The 20,807-nt window shown below is 40.5% G+C and overlaps 1 long non-coding RNA gene across 1 annotated transcript in view; it reads left to right on the top strand.

Moving 5' to 3' along the window:
* Window positions 1–18,695, top strand: part of LOC107968847 (uncharacterized) — a 54,864-nt gene extending 36,169 nt beyond the window's left edge. The window contains exon 3 of the long non-coding RNA XR_001710356.2: window positions 18,313–18,695. This is a non-coding gene — a long non-coding RNA (uncharacterized LOC107968847). The remainder of the gene's footprint in view (window positions 1–18,312) is intronic.
* Window positions 18,696–20,807: the final 2,112 nt, after the last annotated feature.

The following is a 20,807-nucleotide window of genomic DNA, read 5'->3' as shown; positions in this document are numbered from 1 at the left end:
CTGGAATAACTTATTTCCATACACTGCTACGTGAGTTCCTGCTTTATTGCTGACACTGCTATTACTTGGAGTTTCTGTTTCCAGATCAATAATATGAGACTATCTTGGGATGGGACCTGGGCGTGTATGATTTAAGTATTCTCAAGTCATCACGGATAGTTAGAGTGGAGAATCACTTTTCTATACCACAAACATCTCGAATACCATGAGAAGTGTTAAGACCACCCAGAAGAGGTAGAGAAACTTCTTTTTGGTTGGAGCATCAGTGAAAACATCTTGGAAAAGGTAGCACTTGGTTTGCACTGAGTGGGATGGGTGGGGTCTAGACAAGTGAGGATAATGGTCTATAAGTGAGCAAAGACTTGAAAAGCAGGGGCTGTGTATCGGGAAGGACAGGTATCTCAATTCAACTGGATAATAAGATGGGAAAGGTAGGAGAGAGGCTGCAAAGATGGTTTGAGGCTGCACTGGGTGTTGGGTGATGATTTAATGCCATCTAAGGGCTTGGTGCCTGACACTGAGCTAATGGCTATAGGCAATTTAAGAGAAATTTAAGACTCAGCCTGCACATTGAAATGCTTCCAAAGCAATTAGGAAGACAAGAAATACTCATGGAATCTCTTAGAGACACAAAGAAGCCATATAATTAGGTTCCCCAAGGAATGGCACAGAGAGTAAAAGCCTCAGGATGTCAGAGTCAAGAGGAAGAGTATGGGATAGAACAGGACTATGGAATTTGAGGATGTTAGAGTAGGAAAGGTACTAACTGGCTCAGTCTCTAACTTTCCAAATGACACCGGAATTCCATCTGGGATGCTCTTGGGAAATGAGCCATTGAACTCTGTCTAATCCCTTCTGGGACAAAGACTTCAGTTGTTTGCATCCATCTTTGGACAGTTCCAACGATCATTCAGTTTTTTATTACCAAAATCTATCTTCCTATAGCTTCAGACCACTGACCCTCATTTTGACCTGCTAGTCTGGAGTGGAATAAATTAAATTATTTGTTCCACTACTCCGTAATAGGAATACATGCAGTTCCCTTCCCATGGCCTCACAGTGGCTGAAGCCCCTTAAATTTGGGATGGCTTAACTTGGGCAATGGCTATTGGCAGACATGATATCAGCAGAGGCTTTTAATGCATGCACCCTCTTGTGCCTCTTCTATCACTGTAAGAAAAATATTCCCAGGGGCACCTACTGATTCCCAAAGAAAAAGAAACACATGGAGCAAACCTGAACCCCAATCATGGCCTGGAGCCAAGCCCAGCCAAGCCTACATTAGATCAGACAAACTCCAGCTTATCTGCGAATGTATAAGAGATAAATAGATGTTATTACAAGCCAACATGGTATTAATGTGACCATAGCTGACTAAAGCATAGAGCAAAAAGAATAGGTTTACTCCCTTTTACACCTGAATGCTCATCAAATAGATGGAGGTCACTATTATTCCTGTAAAATATTATCATTTTGTTCGCATTTATCCCCGATGCTGATAACCAGTCCTTGTGTGACATGCATTCGAAATCCCTCCTGTATGTAATTGCTCACTCTTTCACCCAGAACTGAGTACACAATACTCCAGATGTAGCCTCACAGAATCTATTAGGATCATCACTGCCCTTCAACTGAGAATAAGATTTTTATTACTGCAGCCTAAAATTGCTTTAAAAAAGAAGCTGTTTCATTGTTGGATCCTATTGAACTTTGGGTTAATTAAAACCCACAGGTCTTTTCCAACTCAATTGCTGTCAATCCAACTCCCCAATCCTGTGCCAACACAACTGACTTTTTAATGTTAAATACAGATTCTATTGCTCTTAAATTGCATATGGTTGGTGTTGACCTAACATCCTGACCTGTCAGTACAATTTGAATCCTGATTCTGCCATCAAACATGCCAATGATTCCTTCCATAAATGTGGTGAGTATGCCTGCTACATCTTCTTCCAAATCATTGAGGAAAGAATATCAAACACAATAAACACAAGAGTAAAAATAAGCACCTGTGGCATATCTCTAGAGAGCTGAGTATAGTGGATTGAAATCTGCTGTACAGTCAAAAATATTTTTTGACTGTACAGTCATTCCACCTGTGTTTTGGCATGTTGTCCAGAAAAATATTATCAGTGACATGGCCAGAAGCAATGCTTAGATCAATGTATATCAGCAAAGTAATTCTATCAAAAATGGAAATTGGTTGGTACACTATGATCTATTTCTGGAGAACCAGTATTAGGTCCTAGTAATTACCTTTCTTTTCTACCTGCTCACCAACATTCTTTACCTTATAATTGTCAATAAGCAATATTAAAATAATGTCTAGTCTTGAGAATCTACTTTTAAAAATGTTTATGAAGTTTCTCCTTGGTGAAATAGCATAATGTGGTGCAATGTGCTCTCAGATGCTGTGAACTGTCAGGGCACTCCTCTTGGACTTGGCGCAGTCTCCTTTGTTAGGTTCTGGATTAGGTTTCATTTATTCACCACCCTGGATCCATCCTGGCCTTGCTTTTGGATGGGAGGCCCTGACATCAGCATGCATGCTTCCCACTGTTGTAAAGCCTGCTTACTACAGTTTCCGCCAGTGTTACAGATGGAGGAGCTCACTGGGGCAGCAGCTCCCAGACTCTCAGGGTTATCAGGCACCTCCTCTCCCCTCTCCTGCATTATGTACCACTCACTTCCTGCCCCGGGACTTTCCTGCTGCCACCAAGGTGCAAGACACCACGATCCATACTCAATAAGCACCTTTACATGGACAATGCAGAAGTGCAGAGGAGCTGAAGTCCCCTGGAAATTTCTTCCTTCCTCTTTTACAGAGGCGTAATGTGTAGACAAGGTAGCTTCCTATGGTCTCCTAGAAAACATCTGATAAGACTAAAAAATCAACTTGTCGGCTGGGCACGGTGCCTCACGCCTGTAATCCCAGCACTTTGGGAGGCTGAGGCAGGTGGACCACCTGAGGTCAGGAGTTTGAGACCAGCCTGGCCAACATGGCAAAACTCCATCTCTACTAAAAATACAAAAAAAAAAAAAAAAAAAAAAAAAATTAGCCAGGCTTGGTGATGAGCGCCTGTAATCCCAGCTACTTGGGAGGCTGAGGGCAGGAGAATTGCTTGAAACTGGGAGGGAGATGTTGCAGTGAACTGATATAGCGCCACTGCACTCCAGCCTGGGCAACAAGAGCAAAACTCCATCTCAAAAAAAAAAAAAAAATCATAAAGTAATGCACTTCCCTGAACGGTTCGCTCTCTCTCTCCTACCACATAAGCACACGAGTTTTTGTCTCTGGCTTTGCTGTCTAGGTAAGCAAATGCACTGACAGTGCCCTGCCTGTATCTGCTCAGTACTCACCTCCTTTACACGCTGACAACTTCCCCAGACCAGCACTTGCTCTGGTATCTCAGCCAGCAAGCAGAGCTGACTGGAAACACTGGAGAATTGTTGCCCCTGGGAGCAGAGGATAAATTCTCCAGATTCCTCCCACTTAGGATGGGACACCCTGAAACATGCCCTACAGTGTCACCCAGAGGTCCCCAGTGGGACAAAACCCCAGTTGCCCACAATGGTAACTCACAGTCCCTTCAGTGACTTCCTTTCCTTCTCTGTGTCCTTTCCCCACTTCTGTTTTGGTGCTTCCTGGGACCACTTCCCACATAGATTACTCTCATTAAAATCCTTCACTCTGAATTTGCTTCTTGGAGAACCCGACCTCAGGCACTAGGGAAGCCAATACCTTTTCCATTGTAAGAACCCCCTCCCCACTGCCATCTTCCTTTCTAATAGAATAGTTGGCAAGGGTATGCATTAGCCAGATGGGTTTTAAATTCTTTCCTCTATTCTTGTATCCGATTCTGAGTAAAATTTAGGCAAAACTCGAATCATCAAGTTTAATATAATAGTGTGTTCCCATAGTGTGGTAGCTAGTTGTCTGCAACATTATATAAGCAGGCCTCACTTTTTTGTTAAAATGTTATTTCTATGGTTTGAATAAGTGATACCTGCAAATAAGGTAAAAATATGTACAAAAGGATACACAATGAAAATATGTACAAAAGGATACACAATCTCCCCTCTTCTTCAAGTCTTCCAGTCTGTTCTAATGTCTTATGTATCTTTCCAGAAATCTTCTATGCATTTACAAATGTATAGTCACACACACACACACACACACATGCACATGCACGCATGCACAAATACTTACCTTCCCTTTTTTATGCAATGGCAAATCCCATACTATACCCTACAGATTCTTCTGAATCTTGCTTTGTCATGTTAGAGTAAATCTTGGTGATTTTCTTTCATGTCGGTAAACATGGATTTGCCTTCTTCTTTTAATAGTTGTGCAGTTCTCCATTGTACAGATCAATTTTTTTATTGATGGCTATTTAGGAATCTCACATACTTAACATAATCTAAACTCTAAGATCATTTAAAAACCTTAAAACATCAACTGCTTTATTTGCTTACAAACTGCAATTTGAACTGGACTTGGCTGGGCTTGTGCTGGCCTGTCAGTGGTTACTCTTGTAGATGTGCTCAGTTGGCAGATGGGTTTGGAGTGGGGCTCAGCTGGGACACTGGGATGGCTGGGTGTTGTTCTTCCTAGCTCCATGTAGTCTCAGGGTCCCTCTCTTTCTCTATGAGCTCCCCATGGCCTCTCTCCATGGCCTTCCCAGCAGGGTAGCTGGACTTTCTTACTAGTAGCTCAGGGCTCTGGAAGCCACTGTGCCTTCTTTGAGCTTATGCCAGAAACCCACCTATTCTCATCTGTGCATTCTATGCATCGAATCAGGCCATAGGCCCAGTCCAGATTCAAGGTGAAGGACCTTCACAAGAGTGTGGATATGAGAAAATGTTCACTGGGGAGTCCCCATGTGAATAGGCTACTACAAGTGGCTTCAGGGAATACTAAACCAGTTATAGGATCAGGGGTCTCAACAGAAGTACATTTCCTTTTATCAGAATTTATTTGTAATATTTAGTTTGAAAAGATAATTACACTTTTTAATGTTGAAAATCACTGAGTTACTTAATGGAGTTACATCATGTCCCTCTAAAGATTTGGAGAGATCTAACCCTTTGCCTTCATTTGACCAGTGAGGGATCTGAAAACATGTACAACATTCCTCTGACTTATGGTTCAGGGGTCTGCACCCCCATTTCTCTGCCCTTCTTTTTACTCTTACCTGCCTTCTACTGATTTCCCATCTGTGGGCTTCAACACAGTCAGTTCCTGGATCAACAAACATTTATTCAGCACCTGCTATGTTCCAGGCATATGGTCCAGAAAGTTGCTATTCCAGTTATGTAGTAATTCTAGCCTCATATATAACAGTGGAGTGCTGGGGCCGGCTTGGGCCATCTCACGAGACCTGATTATGCCTGTTCATCTCCTTCCAACTCCAAGTTCAGTGTCAGCATGTTGGTAGCTTGAAATTGGTCATGATGGGAGTATTTACATCACAATAATCGGCAAACACTACAAATTGGGACTTTTTTCCTCCCCAAAGAGTTGGTTGTTAAACATTTACCAGCACACCCTGGATTTAATCTTAGATCACATTCTCTTTCAGGCTCAGCCAGGTTCCTTTACCACAGTCCATGCTGACCTATAGGTCTCTGACTTTTCATTCATGTATTCATTCATTCAGCAAATATTTACTGATCAACTCCCATGCTATTTATACCGTGTCTAAAGGGGGCAGTCCCTATTTCCCAGCTAATTATTTTCAGGGAGGAATGTGGGCCTACCATTGCTAGATGTTATTTTTTTAAGAGACATGAGTAATTCAGATTTTTATGTAGAAATTGTCCAGTTTTTAAATGTGAACAACAAATTAAAACTTTTTTAAACTACTGCCTGGGTCAAAGTAAACACATCTTTAGGTTATCTTTGTGGCTGGGTGCAGTGGCTCACGTCTGTAATCCCAGCATTTTGGGAAGCCGAGATGGGAGGACTGCTTGAGCCCAAGAATTCGAGATCAACCTGAACAACAAGGTGAGACCCCATCTCTACAAAAAAGAAAAAAAAAAATTAGCCGGGTGGAGTGGCATGTGCCTGTAGTCCCAGCTACTCAGAAGGCTGAGGTGGGGGAGCATGGCTTGAGCCAGGGAGTTTGAGGCTGCCGCGAGCTGAGATCGTGCCACTGCACTCTAGCCTGTGTGACAGAGTGAGACTGTCTCAAAAAATAAAAAATTGAAAAAGAAAATTACATTTGCCATGGGGTCCAACAGTTTGTGACCCCTGTTCTAATCCTAACAAAAGTAGGTGACATCAAGACCTTAGCCTCTCCACTCCTTCAGTCCCGCCAGTCATGCTACAGTTCAGCCACCTGGAAACCCAGGCACACGCCTAGTACTCCACCCTCTGCCCTATGTCTGTCATGTAAGTAGTGAGTTTTAGATGTGTGTTTAAAACAATGTCCTCTCCTTAAAGGCCTTGTAGGGGTCCCCAGCAATGCTCACCTCTCAGCCTCCCATTCCACTCTCTCCTATATTATTTCCATTAGGCTGCTCTGGCCTTCTTTCAGTTTCTTGAACATCCCATGCTGCCTTCCGCCACAGGGCCTTTGCACTAGCCACTCTTTCTGGAACATTGCTCTTTTCCCTTGTGAATGTAAGACAGAGACTATTTTCTGAAACAATCTTCATTGTCCCAGACCAGATCATGTCCCTCTAATTTATCTTGTTTTTATTGTGTTTTGCTCTATTTTAGCATTGCAGTGGCCATGAGCATGTAATTCTTAGATCCCTTACTGATGGACAGCCCCAGCTGCTGTACTCCAAATCCATCACCACATGTCTGCAGAGACCACACTTCCCAATGGCTGTTCCCAGCTTGTAGCTAAGCCCAGCAGGAAAACTAAGCCAGTTCCATCCTTGAGAAAGGGGGACTCTTCTGATGGGCAAATGTGGCCTTGCCAGAACTTCCTTAGGATGACACTGAATCTAAGACCATCCATCCTCCTCTCTCCTCTTCACAGAACTACTGCCCAGTCTGATGGCTTTCCTGGCCTTCTCCAGCCTCCCCCACCATTTTCTTTTACTTTTTCTTTTCATTTATTTTATTTTAGAGACAGGGTCTCGGTCTGTTGCCCAGGCTGGAGCACAGTGGCGTGATCAAGACTCACTGTAGCCTGGAACTCCCTGGCTCAAGTGATTCTCCCACCTCAGCCTCCCAGTAGGTGGGATGACAGGCATGCGGCACCATAGCTGGCTAATTTTTGTATGTCTTTTTGTAGAGATGGGGTTTTGCTGTGTTTCCCAGGCTCATTTTGAACTCCTGGGCTCAAGCAGCCTACCTACCTCGGCCTCCCAAAGTGCTGGGATTATATGCGTGAGCCATCGTGCTTGACCTCCAATTTTCACTCACAGGCATTTTCCCCAATAAATCCCTTACCTGTTTATTCCTGTCTTAGTGTGCATCACGGAGGACCTGCACTAAAACAAATATCTATTATGGTGGTAAATTTATGTTTATATATGTAATTTTTTTTTAACTGACTAATTTTTATTCCTTGATCTCATTCTTCAAAGCAAACTTCTTTTTGACCTTTTTAAATTAAACAACTGAAAGCGTTTAGTTTTATACATACATACACAATCATATATGTGCGATTATTTGGCAAATGCTTACCTCCCAGACTAGATATGAGGGCAGAGACCAGATTGAGCATATATTTGTCTTTGGTTTATCATTAAATCCCAGTACCTCCACCAGGGCGGAGCTCCCACACTGTGAGCTCCCACAGTGGGTTCTCATGAACATTTGTTAATTTCACAGTGATTGAAACAATTAAAAATATAGTACCTTATAAAAAATGGAAGGTATGCTTAAATGTAATGTATGCTTGTCTCAACTGTAGGCTTTATAGTTATTTTTCAACATGGGAAACTGAAATCGGGCATATCCCTGCGGAAGAAGGTAAATATAAGGCAAATGTGGTCAGTCACAATAGTCCATGTTGTAATACGGGGACTTAGAATTGGATTACATTTCAGTGTGCTTGTAGGATGGACCTCTGGTTTCTCCTTCCCTAAGCCATAATAGTCTAGTAATGGAGAATACACTAAAAAGTGCCAATCCAAATACTGACCAAGATTGAGCAAGTCAGGTAGTAGGCAATGAAAGCAGCTGGCACCGTTTTGAGACCTGACTTGCTTGAAGTGGGCTAGCTCCGGGTCTTGGGCAAGTCACTTTGCCTCTTCTGATTCCGATATTTCCATCTTTACCATGAGAGGAGTGGCCTGAGACTCTGAGGCACACCTCTAGCTTGGATTCTAAGTGGAGAGGAGAGAGAGGTCGGGGAGGAGGGACCTCTTTATTGTTCCTTACTGTGTTCCCAGTACCTACCCTGGTGCCTGCATTTTAGGAGGCACTCAAGAAATCTTGCCTGAATGAATGAATGGAAACCTAAATGGAGAATACCTCCTCTTTTGCCTGGGTACACACTGTTTCAGGGCCCCAATCTGTGCTAGCAGGGGAGGCAGGAAGCAGCTGTTTACCTTTGAGGGAGCGGCTGGGTGATCTGCCTGTGTAAACAGCCATTTACCCAGGTGTCAAGAGGAGCAACTGAAAGAGAACACACATTTACTCCCTTCCTCATGGTAATGATCCAGAAATCCTGGCTTGTCTCTGCATTTTTCCGGGCACTGCTGCAGTGGGAGCCTGGTCTTTTTCTAATGCAGCCCTGGGCCAAGCCACAAACCCCACTGCTACTGTCCTACACCTACCCCAAGTCACTCCCTCTCTAGTCACCCTGCTAGTCACCCTTTTGCCCTTCAGGACAAAAATCAGTATCTGAAGTTACCTTTTAATTGAATGTTTTGGCCTGCCTCTTGTCTATATCGTTTCCCTACAATGTAAACACCTTGAGAATAAATTGCCTTGCTCAATGCCCTGCCCTCACACCTGGAACAGTGTCTGGTACTTGGTGGGGCTGCTCAATCAATGGACATTGACTGATGGACAAGTGAGGCTTGTGTCAAGCCTGGTTTAGTACAGTCCCCAATGTGAAAGGGTGCCTGAAATTCCCATTAATAAAGTCATCTCTTGGGTTAAGTCTGCATTCGTCACTCAATCACAGCACACCACTTTTAGCTTTGTCATATTTCCTACTTTTACTTATTTCCTTAATTCATCTTCCCTCTTTAATTTAAACAAATGTATTTAAAATGCAAATTGTATGTCATGACTATAAACAGAAACCAATTGCACTTTCCGTAAGTAGAAAGTAACCATGAAAATAAATACAACAATCACAAACTGTAGTGGCAAAAGGATGGTGGATGGAAATGTATTTCAACATATTCTTTACTTTGTAATACTAGGTATTTTATTGTAAGAATTTACGAGCATTATTTTGATATAGGGTTCATAGACTTCACCAGATGTCCAAAGGAGCCCATAGCATTTTCCTTAAGAACACCAGAGTAGAGATACCAAGACATTGACTGCAAAGCTTGAGATCTTTCTCTGTTAAAAAAAAAAAAAAATCAAATAGCATTAGGATGGTATAAAAGACACGTCAGCACCAAGCTGAGACTCCCTTTATGGCATAATCAGAAGGACTAAAAGGAAACAGAAAAGGGGCCAGGTATCTCACACCTATAATTCTAGCACTTTGGGAGGTAGGAGGATCACTTGAGGCCAGGAGTTTAAGACTAGCTTGGGCAACATAGTGAGACCCTGTCTTTACAAAATTTTTGTTAGAAACTTAGTTAGATATGATGATGCCTGCCTGTAGTCCCAGCTACTCAAGAGGCTGAGGCAGGAGGATCACTCGAGCCCAGGAGTTTGAGGCTGCAGTGAGCTATGATTGCACTACTGCACTACAGCCTGGACAACAGAGTGAGAACCTTCTCTTAAAAAAAATAGAAAAGAGTGACTTTCTCCATGTAATTTAGTGTCTGTGGGCTCCATTAAATCATCTCAAGGAACCTGAGGTGATTTAATGGAGCCCTCAGACAGTAAGACTTAATAGGGTGTTCAGAAACCCCAATTGCCCATATATTACTTAGGTTAAAATTGCAAATATATTAGTACCATTATTTTGGATTATCAGTTCATATCATCAAATATTTGTTGAGGGACTATTACATACACAGCTCATGTGCTAAGTCCATGTACTAAGTATCTCTTGAGTAATGTGAGTGGAGAATGACCATGTAATCACAGTTATTTTAAAGTCAATGTCTAGCAACTCCAATATCCCGACACTCTTAGGGTCCGCCCCTCTCATCTATTTCTTCAGTCATGTGGTCTTGTCTCCTTAAATGACTGGTAGTTTGAAATTAGATGCCAGATGTGTACATAAGATTAAGATAATTTGAGCCTCTTGGTAATTTTATTTTCTTTCAGGGAAGATTCATTTTTATTTTTAGTAAACTGTTAGCATAGAGGCAGATCACCTAATCCAATCAGGGATAATGTTTAATCAAAGCTAGACTTTGTTCTTTGTGAGGGTTGGTCTATTTCTGGTTCACTCCTATGTTCTAGGGTATAGCCCTTGGTGGACGTCAACAAAAACCTTGGGATGCTTATCACGGACTCTTTTCCTTTTAGGGCTCTGAATTCTAATTTTTCCCTTCAGTATGATAAGACTGCCAGAAGCTTAGCTCAGCTTCTCTGCTCTCAGCCACTACTTGTGAATCAGCTAAAGACCTTGAGAGGAAAGCAGACTGAATGTCGAGCACACTCCTTGTACTTCCCTTTTCTCAAAAATCTTAGCCCCTCAAGTCCTTGCAGACATGGTAGCTCTCTCACGCCTTCAAACCAAATGAATCAAATATTTTGTCTGGCTTTTCTAGTTGCCCTTGGCTAATGGATTGTTCTGCAAAAAACAAGTCTATCATTACAGCCTGCAGGCCATATTATTACATGGGAAAAGCAAATTACAAAAGAATAAGTAGGGTGTGATTCTATATTCATTAAAATAAAAATATTGATAATTTGTTAGAAAATGCTCAGGAATGTAATCTGAAAGAGGAGTCATCTAATCATTTACATTGGTTATGCAGTATTTCATTTCACTTCCTATGCTATGTATTTTTTGTAATGTTTGGACTCCAGTTTTCAATAAAGATATATTTCATAATAAGAGGAAATTCATAAGGTCATTTCCAAAAGTTGAAAGAAATAAAAAAGGCATAACAAAATAGCTGGAAAGTGAGTTTATCCTTATCTCTGTGTCCTAATTTGGGAAAGCCAAACTTACAGAATATCCAGCAATATAGGGAAAGGTATGGTACCCTGGTTAGACTTATGCTATTAATTATGGTAGCCCTCCCTTACAGTATCAAGGGGCCTCTTGGTTCAGGGATTTTCAAGGTTGGTGAGTTAACTGTGGTGACTTCAAATTATTTACTGGGTCATTTAAACTACTTGATCTGCAAACAAAAGGGAAACTGAAATTATAGAAATCTTCCAACCCTAGGAAAACATTTACTTAGCCAAACTAACTTTAGCATGCGACTAATTAAAAAGGACTTCCTTCTTGGAAAGAGAGACACATATCCACAGAGTGCTATAATTTATTTAAGAGTTCATTTTGAAAACTCCATTCCATCACTTTGCAAGTGAGCACTGAAATCCAAATTTGGAAGTTAATATTTATGTGAGCTAATTTTTATCTTATTGATTCTACACAGATTTCTAGCCCTTTAAGATGATTTTGAGTCTGAATCTCATTTCTAACTATCTTAACAAATGTTTCCATCATTTTGTCAACTAAAAATTCGTAGGTATATTTTCTATGTCCTAATCTGTTTATTAAAATATTGGGAACATTAAAAAAAAATCAGAACCGAGGGCAAGATAAAGTGGGACTTTACTAAAGACTTCTTACAGCCTGTCAGTAATGAATCAACACCTTTGTGTATGACTGTTTCATCTGCTTCAAATCCACTTGACTACACTATAATTTTATCCACATTACCCTCTTCCACTAGAGCTGCTAAGGAATCTATTCCCATTCAAGTCCTCTGGGTGAGCTAACTTAGCCACAGATCACAAGAGGCAGCCCTTGTGTACCGCCTGACCCATGCCCCTGGCCACAGCCTATTGGACCAAGAATAAACACTTGATACAAACTGGGCCAATCAGATTCTCTATCTGAAGAATTTCACAAAGAGGCATGGAGCCTGAGTTTGCTAGCTAGGGGTAGCCAAACATAAGGGTCATGTGACTTAGGGGCTGAAGCCCATCATCGGACACTCATGATGAGCTTTGTATAAGCAGAAGGGTGAGGAGAAAGAAAAAACCAAAGCATGCATGCTGAGAGAAATGTAAAATTGAAGCCATGAAGAGGGAAAAACATGAAGAGATTAGCTGCCTATTGGCTTCCCAGTTCTCTGGATGTCTGACTTTGATAAAGTGTACTTGGAGTCTGTGAGGCTTTTTTCTGAAATTTTAAACTCCTTTTTTTGGCTTGAGCAAATGTTATAGGCTGAACTGTGTCCCCGACAAAATTCATATTTCGGCCAGGTGCAGTGGCTCACGCCTGTAATCCCAGCACTTTGGGAGGCCGAGGTGGGCGGATCACTTGAGGTCAAGAGTTCGAGACCAGCCTGACCAACATGGTGAAACCCATCTCTACTAAAAATACAAAAATTAGCCGGGTGTGGTGGCATGTGCCTGTAATCCCAGCTACTCGGGAGGCTGAGGCAGGAGAATCACTTAAACACAGGAGGCAGAGGTTGCAGTGAGCCAAGATCACACTGCTGGACTCCAGCCTAGGCGACAGAGTGAGACTCCATCTCAAAAAAAAATAAAAGAAATAAAAAAAAATTCATATTTCAAAGCTCTAACCCCCAGTACCTCAGAATGTGACTGTATTTGGAGACAGAGCCTTTAAAGAGGTGGTTAGGTTAAAATGAGGCCCTTAGGGTAGGCCCTAATCAAATCTGCCTTGTGACTTTATGAGAGAGGAAGAGACACCAGAGATGTACACTCACAGAGGGAGGGCCATGTGAGGATACAGCAAGAAGGTGGCCGTCTGCAAGCCAAGTAGAGAGGCTTCAAGAGAATCTAAACCTGCTGCACCTTGATCTGGGACTTCCAGCCTTCATAACCATGAGAATATGAATTTCTGTTATGAAAGCCACCCAGCCTATAGTATTTTGTTACGAGTACCCTAATGGACTCAGTCTAAGAGGGTTTCACTGCTTTCCATTGCACGTAACAGAAAACTAGGACTCAATTAGATCAAAAGATAAGATTATGAGTTATTTCACATAACTAGAAATCAGGACAGAAGGAGCTCCAGGGTTAGTTAATCAGTGACTCCTGACATCATCAAGGATCTATGTTCTTTCCGTGTTTCTGCCCCTCCATTCTCATCTCAGCGTGTCAGCTCTGACCTCGGGCTAGAGATCCTTTCATGCTGATGAGCTGGCTGCAACATTTCGAGACATGACACTGTCCAGAAGAAGAAATTATTATATATTTTCTGAGTGTTTCTTTTTAAAAGCACAGAAACCCTTCTTAGAAGCCCTCTTACACTCTTTTCCACATCTTATCAACCAGAAACGCATCAGAGTTCATGACTACAGTAATCATTGGCAGTGAAAATAGGGCCATTGTAAAGGATCCTCCCTAGATAAATATGGTCCCAAGGAGAAGGGCAGAACTTAAATAAAATAGAGGTAGAGTTAAGAAAAAAAAGAGGGAATGAATTTGGAGTAGATAACCAACAGGGTCTCCCTGGTTTCCTTTACCATTTCTCCCTAGACAGCAATTCCATGCAAGATTGTCATGGGAGATTTTGACAAATGTGTTACTGAAATGGCAACACATTTTTTAATGTCACTCCTCTGATCTATCAATTTATTTAATATATACCAACAACAAGTACAAAATAAATTTGGATTTTCATAATGCTGCATAACTTAAACTTTTGTATGCATTATGTGTTTTGCTACAAATAACAACTTTACAGAATGAGAAACTGAGGCTCAGAGACTTGAAATGATTTGCTTAAGAACACAAAATGTTTGTCCCTAGAACAGTGAATATAGTGACCAGGGGTCACAGGCCAGTAGTGATAGGTTAGATTGGATTAGAGCAATAAATTAGTAAAATTGTAGGAATCTAGGTGAGATTATGGGGACCTTGAATGTCAAAGGAAGGAGTTTAAAATCGATTAAATATATAATAAAGTCTTAATCTGAGGAGTGATCTGATGAAATGATATATCAGAAAGATTGATCAACCACTGGTTTCTAAAAGCAGTTAATAAGTGGTTTAACCAAATAGTAGACAGAGGCCAGACTCAATTTGAGATTCATTCATTTTCCACTAATCAAACTTTATTGAGCATATATTATGTGGGAGGTCCTGTATTCAGCAGTAGGGATAAGAGGATGTGCAAGACAGATATGGTCACTTTCCTTGTATCAATTAAAGTCAGAAGGATCTGTATTAATCAGGATAGGTTGGGCTATGCTGCTGTAACAAATAGACACTGGATATCTTGTAGTGCAATACCATCAAGACATGGTTTTGCTCATGTGAATTCTGAGGCATGAATTGTCTTCTTCCATCTGGTGCATGTGTCTTCCAAGGACACCACAGCAGGTCAAGAAAGATATGGAGGAAGCACACCAATTCTTTATTGCCTCAGCTGCTCCTCACCTAACAGCAGGAAAAACTGGGAAATACATAGTGGAGAGCATTCTGTATTTGGTTAGAAGTAACTGTCTCTGCCACGAAATTTTATAATAAATACCTCAGTTAAAGATCTGTCTCTTTTTTATTCACTTATAAAGTTATACTATGCAAGGAGTAGTTATATAAACATCATTTTAATTAATATGAGAAAAAGCATCATATTAACCTTGCTTTCAGACTGTGTATTTAAGGAGAAGATAAAGAATAACAAGTCAATACTAAAGAAAGGTGACATTTTAATTTCTTTGCCCTGCAGTGATGCAGTAGAAAGACCTCAGTTTGCATCACAGTTCTATGTGCTGCTTTTGTGTCCTTAAGCAAGTCATTCAACCTTGGTGAGCCTCCTTCAGCTTAACAAAGAGAATAATATTTATCTAACCCAGAGAGGTGTCATGAGGATCAAAATTTAAAATATAGATCTATGCAAATGTCTACATGCCACCACAACTGACACACAGTATAAACTAATTAAATGTTAAATGAGTCTGCTCTATATGGGTCAAAACAAACTTTAGATCAGAACTCATAGCTGCGTTTTTTCATGCCATCATACATCCTTTTGCATCAAATCTAACTCAGCTGCCCAGCCTTCAAAACTTCATAATGTTTCACTTCCCAGCCTGTCTCCTTCCCCCTATCACTTCCCGGCATCTTATCTCACCAAACTCTTCCCCTCAACACTCACTCACTCCTTTTACTAAACAATTTTGCTTGCTGCCTGAAACTTTTGGTAGGTCTCTAAAACACTCTTTCCATGGCACCGACTACATTATTGCAAAATAGGGGACTCCTCCTTACTCTTTGCCAGACCAGTCCCTCTGGGAGGATCATACTTTCTGCCCCATTGACATGGGGCTTGGCCATCTCATTTGCTTTGCCCAGTGAAAAGTGAGCGGGAATGAGGTGAGCAGAAGCTTTGACAACTGTAGCGGGTTTCCACTCTCTCTTTTTCCTCTGCTACAAGACCCACACGCCCCAGATAGAAGCTTCTTTTTCAGCTTTGGTCCTGAGATGAAGATGTGCAAATGAACAGCAGCCGATGGGTGGTGGACTGGAACGGGGCTGAGAAATAGTCCTCTGTGCTGGTAACCCACTAAGATATTAAAGGTTATTTGTTACCGAAGCTTAATCTACCCAACAAATGGCTGATGCAACCCAAAATTCCCACCACACATGGAATATTTTCTCTTTAATAACTGTGTTCAAAACCTCCCTCCACTAGTGTATTTTTTCATCCCTTTTGCCTCACCAAAATGCTATCTACTTTCAAATGCCTTCTCCATGAAATTTCCTCTGATTATCCTGATCATGAATGATCCCCGCCTTTTCTAAGCAGCACACTAACATATTACCTGTAACAATTTCTGTAAATAAATGTTTGTTGACTACACTAGCCTGAGAATGCTTTTCCTATGGCACTCATTACAATATTTCATTATTATACTACTTTCCTCATGTCATGTTTAGTATAAACAGGGATCATGCTTTTTCCCATTTCTGGAAACGTAGGAGCATATAGTTAGAAAGGCACAGTCAGCATTTGTTGAAAAATAAATGACACAGGTTTCAGCTGTGGGTAAGATGGGGTAATCACACTCTACTCTTTCTCACTGGCACTGAACACAGCTCTCTAACTTGGTGTTTAAGCACACAGGGGGAATTTAGTTGGTGGTTCCAGATTAAGAGGGCTCAGTCTTTCAGTTAAACAATAGTTGAAATGTGGTTTTGGACTGCAGAAGAAGTTTTAGACTGGTGAGATGCAAAAACTTTCTTAAACTCCTTTCTCTGGGCCTGAGAATTGGCCAGTTACACAAACATTAACCAGGACATTGGCTCTACAGTGGCTATAATTGTGTTGTTGTTGTTGCTGTTGTAGGTATGTGAGACACCAACCAGAGTTCGTAATTCTAATGACCTCTCCACATTTATGGCTGCAGCATTCCCAAGAAGGGGTAGGGAGGGGCATATAATGAGCTACCCTCAGGGGATCAGAAAGAAAAGGGAAGGTGAGGAGGTATGATCTAGAATGCTCAGGGTGGTGTTTGCATGACAATCTGCATGCCTTATGAAATTGACTTTATTTCACAGTGAAGAAGACATTTTGAGGAACAGTAGAGATCCTTCTTGAATAAACAGTTACTTCCTCCTGGGGAAAAATAAAACAATTAAAGATGTAGTAGCACTGGGCAGATTGGCCAATAAATAAGCAACTTGGATGGAAAAAAATCAAACACGGATTTTACTCTAAGGTTTAGACTAATCGAGGACACTCATGGAATTTGTTGTGGGTGAATGAAGGAGGAGACCAAATGGGGAAAGAGGCAAGATGCAGTAGGGGAGGCCAGCTTCAGAATCAGCCACACCAGAGAGTGTCATTTTCAGTCGCCATCCTACCTCAAGATGTTCCACCCAAGCACCAGTTCTGAAGAGTCTTCAAAACTCCATTACCACCTTCATTTCCTTCCTGCCCTGGGCTTCTAGATGTGTGGGTTGGGATAAGAGGTGGAAGGAAAAACAGCAATGCTATTTCATCGCACAACTCTAGGGGGCACCATCCACACTGCATTTATGTAACAGAACATTGTAATTCCCCCTTTCCTCCCTGAGGCCTCAACAGGGAGGAAACACAATGTTTTCCCTGAACCACTTTCAAAGACCACCTTTCTATTTGATTTCTATTATATATTTAACCATTCTTCAATTCCCAAAGCACTAGTTCAGAATTTTTAAATCTTTTCCTTTCCTTCAACATGTTGTTGACACAAGATAGATGGAGTAGATGAAGCTAAATGATTTTTACCTGCTGTCCTTAAAAAGAAAATCTCTTGTGCTAACTAACCTCAGTTTTTAAAACACGCATTTAAAAAAGTGCAAATCCTCTAATCTAACTTGTAAAACATTTAATATTTTGGATATGTGGCTTTAATGACCATCCAAAAGTCAGGGTGGCTGGACAATGGGAGCTGCCAGACTATTGTCCATTGGCCACAAAGCCATGAGGTGGCTCTTTTTCCTGGGTCAGGAGGTCAAGCTTCACAGCATTAATTTTGCAGAGTTTCTTTGTTATAAATAACAAACAAGGTCATTTATTTTCATTTTCTTGTTTCTAATTGCATGCATCTTCTCCCGAGGATGAACTCCATAAACAGGTGGCTGGAATGCTGGGGAGAAAACTTGAAACTGTTCCAGAAAAAGAGGGCATGTCCCATTCTGGCGAAACAGTTTGATGAGTTAGAGATTTAGTCACTGCAGGATACGCACCTGCACTATTACTCGAAAAGCAAACACTCATCTGTTTGGCATGCACAGATCTATGTAAATTAGGAGAGATTATTTTGCTGCTAGTCCTTGGCTGTTCTGTGATCAAATGCAATTGTTTCCCATTTCTTAAGAAACAGAATCTTTATTAGACTCAGTTCTTTTCTTGGTTATTTTTACAATTTTATTGTTCTATGGTTATTAAAAAATAACATGTCATATAAATTAAGCCTAGAAACATGGATGCTTATCAAAGAAAGGATTGTCATCCAAAGCACCAACTATGAGAGATATCTATGTGCAATGGTATATAGATCTGTCATAGAAGGGTTTAATTATATCTGCCTAATGATTTTCTCTCCTTAATGCCTCTATAGCTGTCCCTTAGCGAAGAATAAAACTGTGGACTGACCCCCACCCATTTGCGAAGAAAGTACTGGGTCTTCAGCTTTCATTGTTCAGCCGGTGGTCTTTGTGGACAACACCAGGGGCCCCTCCTGCTGAAGACTGTCTGGACTTCCTGATTTTCACTCCTGTATAAACCCCCTCCCCCATTACTACCTTTGTCTCCTTGGGGAAAAAAAAATGTTTTTCACTTAAGCAAAATAATAACTACCCAGTATTTGTTTCTGGAGTGAAATTATAAACTTCATTGTACATTCTTCCTGGCTTTGATGCTTATCGTGAAGAGTTCAGTGAAAATAAATTGTTTTTATGAAAGCAGAGAAACCATTTGATAAACACGCTGTCTCTGAAAATCGTTCCTGCAAAAGAGGTCATTCTTTCACTTTAAAAGAAATAGAATATATTTCAGAAAACAGGCAGGACAACATACAAATTTTTTTTTAAGGCAGAGTGTAAATACAGTGAAAACTGCACACCTCCTGATTGTGTGGAGTGTTTTGGTTTCTAAAATATCTTTATTGAAGAGCTACTTAGGTCACAAGCAAATACTTGCTGCATTCCATATTTGTGGTAATGAATTCTCGGCTTAATAGTTTTTTGCTACCAGGGTGTTGGAGGTGACTGTTCCATAATTACTATGTATCTGTCTGAACCTATGGGTGTTATCTATTCTTTGTAAAATTAATAGTCAACTGACAAAATGATTAGTTTTCTAGAGCTCTTCTTGTGCCTGGTAATACAGAGACCAATAGGACTAAAATTGTAGTAGTATGGGAAACAACCTCATGTACACAACTGAATATATATTTATTATCATGAAGGAAAAGTTTGCTTATTTTTATCCCATTTCCCAGATTTCTGTATTTTTTGGATTTCTGTATTTTTTTGACCAAAGTAAAAATATCAAAATAGCTCACATTTTCATACTAGAAGAGTTTAGATTCACTGAAAACTGAAGCTAACAATGTCTATGCTTGGGGATTTTTTTTCACACTATAATTCCTGTGTGGATCTCTCTATGGTGATTCACTTTAGGTCCTGCACTGGTAATGTGTCATCAGGTCTCCCAGGTAAGAATTCTTCCTCTATACCATGTGTAGGTTCACTATGGTGAGAGTCTTGGTAGGTTCTGACTTGCTTTTATCTGCATGTGGTTTAGACTATGCACATGAAGTGTTGATTTGCAGACACGAAACTCTCCTAAATTTCATGAGGATACACATATTAAGAATCCAGTCTGGGTAGGAATGCTACGCTTTATGACACAACACCAAGTTCAGACATAAAACTGAATATAAGATATTTTAGCAATATAATACATTAGCTGTTACTATGGGAATAGATGAGAGGAAACGTGAGTAGCCCTGGCCTTGTTAATTTCCACTTGGAGCTATCGTTAATTTGGTCACATTACGTATTGCAAGGATCATAATATTTGGATAGGATTTTTCATCACCAAAACTCAAGAGAATTAAACTGTATATACTGTTTAATAGTATTTGCATCTCATCTTGGGCAAGCAGAACACAGAGGGGTTAAATTACTTTCATAGATTCGTAAAAGTGGGGGTTCCAGTGAGGTTTTTGGTTATAAAACTCTGGCAGGTTTAATGAAGTCCTCATGGGGACTTTCTTGCATAATTTGAAACCAGATAAAGTAGAGAAAGTTTTCAGGTTCTGTCAAGATGTAAGGTAGTTTTCCCACAATGTAAAGTTTGTGTATTTTCTCCCCATTTTTAAGGGATTCTTGGATGACATCAACTATTTAATTAGAAACATCAAGTATTATAATAAGATGGACAGTTTTGATCCGAATCATCTCAAAACCCTAAAGGAATTTTCTTATGCCCAGAAGTTGTATTTTGGCTGCAGAATTGATTCTTCTGCTGCCCTTCTAAATCAATAACTGTTAGCATTGTTCAGCATAAATTCAAAGCATATTTAAGATATGTTCTTGGAGAAGGTTCTTCAAATTCAAGGCTAATCCAGTATAAAGGAAACCTTTGTCTATGGCTTTCAGAAACAAGACTGCTGACAGACTGAAAATAGTGACACCCTTAAGATAACAAATACCATGACAGTTACAATTGCATTTAATTTTTTAAAGCATTATTCTAAAGTTTTTAATGGATAGTCTTCAAAACCACTGGAACTCTTAAAATTAGATGATAGTGCGAAAGCAATGGAGAGTGTAATCAGATCAGTTCTAAAGGAAACCACATAGGATCTTAGTTTTTATGTCTGCGAAGGGTCTACAACAGCAGGGTGCAAAAGGCCCCCACCCCACCCAAAGTAGATTGTTCTAATTCACATCAGAGGTCCTGGATACACTCTTCTCAAATCCTGCCTTAAGGTTCCCTGCAAATAAATTACACTATTAAAACATTCTGTTTTTTTTTTCCTTCTTCCTTCCCATGTTCTTTCTAAACTTTCTTTCTTTAATGAATATTTATTTCCTGCAAACAAAC

The sequence above is a fragment of the Pan troglodytes genome, chromosome 18, assembly GCF_028858775.2.
Source record: "Pan troglodytes isolate AG18354 chromosome 18, NHGRI_mPanTro3-v2.0_pri, whole genome shotgun sequence".
NCBI lineage: Eukaryota > Metazoa > Chordata > Mammalia > Primates > Hominidae > Pan > Pan troglodytes.
The sequence above is the reverse complement of the archived record's forward strand: the minus strand, read 5'-3'. Positions and strand labels throughout refer to the sequence as shown.